The sequence below is a fragment of the Topomyia yanbarensis genome, chromosome 2 (genome assembly GCF_030247195.1).
Source record: "Topomyia yanbarensis strain Yona2022 chromosome 2, ASM3024719v1, whole genome shotgun sequence".
NCBI classification, from domain to species: domain Eukaryota; kingdom Metazoa; phylum Arthropoda; class Insecta; order Diptera; family Culicidae; genus Topomyia; species Topomyia yanbarensis.
In genome coordinates this window covers 97544339-97547609 of record NC_080671.1, presented here as the reverse complement: position 1 = coordinate 97547609, position 3271 = coordinate 97544339, and positions in this window count along the sequence as shown.

Genomic DNA, 3271 nt, shown 5'->3' with positions numbered 1-3271 from the left:
GTACCGTAGCCAATAGTTTCGTCGCAAATATCAATGTCCGGCTTTTTTGATTCCATCCCACTGTGCGCCGGTAATTTTTAACGTACGCTGACGCCGAACGGTAGATCGGCGGCGCGCCGCCGTTGCATTTTTCCCGCGCCGACAATTCGCGAACTCCAAAATTGTTGACTCATAATTTTATCCACAAATCTAGGAACATAGTCTATGGACCGAATATACGATATTAACTGGTTCATGATTTATCACATCTTGATCATTATTTGGTACTAGTGGTTGTCAATTGGATTACAAATTTATAATAATCTTGATATTTTCTCGAAAACCATTACACGATACTCGTTATATAATTCAAAGGTCCATTCTTGCTTCGTCAACTGGTTATGATTGTGAGCATATAAGGGACCGTACACTAATTACGTAAGGCATTTTTAGAACATTCCAACGTTCCCCTCCCCCCAGATAAGAATTCGTAAGATTTTGACGAAGTCCCCCTCCCCCCTACATAAGAATCATGATTTTCGTAATTAAAAATCATATTGTTAATTCATTATAAGATAGCGAAAACGATACTTATAAAATTATTGTAAGAAAATTCATGACAAAATTTAACTGCAATCATCTGTAGTAATTTTATTTCCATCCTAGTACAACAACTATTGGGTGATATTTAGAAAAGCCAATCTGGTCCATATAATCTGCTTCGCTATGATGCAGAGCTCAAAACAATTTATAACCTGTTCTGGCATGAATTTATTCTGAGCTCCAACTGCGATGATTATCGTACGCATAGCTCCGACATCTTCGAATTTTCTTGAAGTAAAATACAGTTCACACTCTGGAAATATTCGGCCCACAAGATCTGTGACAATCGCATGACAGGACATTTTCCGAATACCTTGCGGTTTGAACAAAAAGTATGAATAGAAGGATATTGGACCATCAACACGAAGAGTGTCAGCACTTCTTAACTTGTAAGGCATACTGTGACCCCAGTTCCTGAACAGAACAATGTGCCACCAAGCGTCAAGAAATTGATGTAACTGCTCTAACACCATCGACAATTAAGACGCTCCTCAAGATGGCAACAATAAACAAAATTACATAATTAATTTAACAATCATATCCTGCTGTTGCAAAACACTTCAATTCCAGGTCCAGCCTTTCTTGGCCATGATGTACAACATATGCTAATTTTGTTTGATATAGAAAATGTTCATTACACAAATAATAAATAATTCTTGTGTAAAGAATATTTTTCTTATTGATTTCATTTTCATACTTTTCATATTACGTAAGAAATAACAAACCCTTCCTCCCCCTCAGATAAGAATTTGCAAGATATTTTGAAACTCCCCCTCCCCCATATGCCCTTACGTAATTAGTGTATTGCCCCTTACCTGCAAAACTTGCGATCAAATTCGTGGGGTACATTTTTACCCCAGTGCAACGTTCTAGGGTGGAAAACGCAAGTGCAAAGTTGGAAATTTAACGTTTGGAGGGTGGAAAACGATGTCTCAAGAAGGGGTTCAAAAGTGTTTTAAAACTGCTCCTAAGAATAATTACTTTTATGAAAAATGGAGTTTTATGGATGTTTCAAGTTTTCTGAAAGCACTCTTAACCCTAGAACGTTGCACTTGCGTTTTCCACCCTAGAACGTTGCACTGGGGTAAAAATGTACCCCACGAATTTGATCGCAAGTTTTGCAGGTAAGGGGCAATACACTAATTACACTACACTAATTACTAGTACAAATGTTCCCACGAATTTGATCGCAATTTTCGCAAGAAAAATTGCGAACAAGGGAAATGTATAATATAATATAATATCATTTTCTTCGTTTTTTAATTGCGAAAACAGCTGTGTAAGTGAAAGTACGGAATTTAATGAATCAATGATACATAAATTGGTTGAAACAAAATAAAAAGTGAAAAATCGCGGTTTTGATTTTTTTCGCAAACATTACTATAACTTTGCGAATTTTCAATCGATTTGAAAAAAAAATCAAATGATTCTAAAAGTTTAAAGAATGGTCTTGAAACAGCATAAAATGGAATTTCGACATTTTTGAAAAATGGCAATTATTTGGAAGAGTGGAAGTTTTAAAATCGGGTTTTCTAAAATACCACGATATGGGGTGAAAATTGAAATGAAAAAATATTTCTGACCAGTAATACATTGGTAACACGCAACGATACTGTTTTAGCAGTTATTGTGCGCAAATTATACTTGCGAGCGATTGCTTTGAAAAACTATAAAAAATAAACAATAAAACAATAAAAATCAACAAAAATGAGAACGATTTTTTGTTCCGCTTCAAAATTAATTTAAATAGATTGAATAAATGAATAAAAACGATTATATAATACTAATTGTTACTTACGTAGTAAAACAACCAGTATGTAAACTGGTATTGTCACGAATAACATTTCCACTGACAGCACGAAACTTTGACAACTGCCTCCACGAAGGCTGTAAGCAAACTGGCTATACAACATTTTCCTACTCTTACTAGGAACTCTAAATTGAATTATGGCTAGGGTCCCAGGTCGGTAAATGACGAATTCTCGTCCTTCCACGGCTCCAAAGAAGGTGGGGGGTACATTTGTACCCCAGTGCAACGTTCTAGGGTTAAAATTGAACAGATTTAACGAAGTGAAAACTCTCTTGTATAAGAGCATTCTATTATAAACAAACAAACTATTGCGACTGTCGGGGTATGTGAAATGTCCCAGGGGAGAAGACGTGAAATGCAACTCGATCTTGAATAAACAGCATGTTCGACGATTTCAATTGAATCATTTAACTTTCCAAATCTGTGAGATCTGTACGTATAGCGAGATGCTGTTAGTTGTTTGTATAGCTCTATTTAATATACGTTGTTTGAAATAAAGCATTAAAATCTGGATGAAATTGTGATTACCATTACAAATAATCATAGGCGTTTTCATTTCAAAATTGTCATTTTCAATGTTATTGTTGTTGAATGGACTTGATTTATGTCGATCTTGCCTAAAACCAATCTGTCATGGATTACTTTTATTCAAGCTCAACAGATTTTTATCAAGGGACCATCCATAAATGACGTAGCATTATATGGAGGAGGGGGGAGTTTTGTATTTTGTGATGATGTGTGACGACAGGGGGTCATGTCATGCTACGTAGCTTTTTTAAAGGGAAATAACTAACATCGTTTTTGATTTTTTTAAAAAAAATTGCGCGGGACAAGGGGGGGGGGTAGAGTTACCGTCAAGCTACGTAATTACCATGGGGG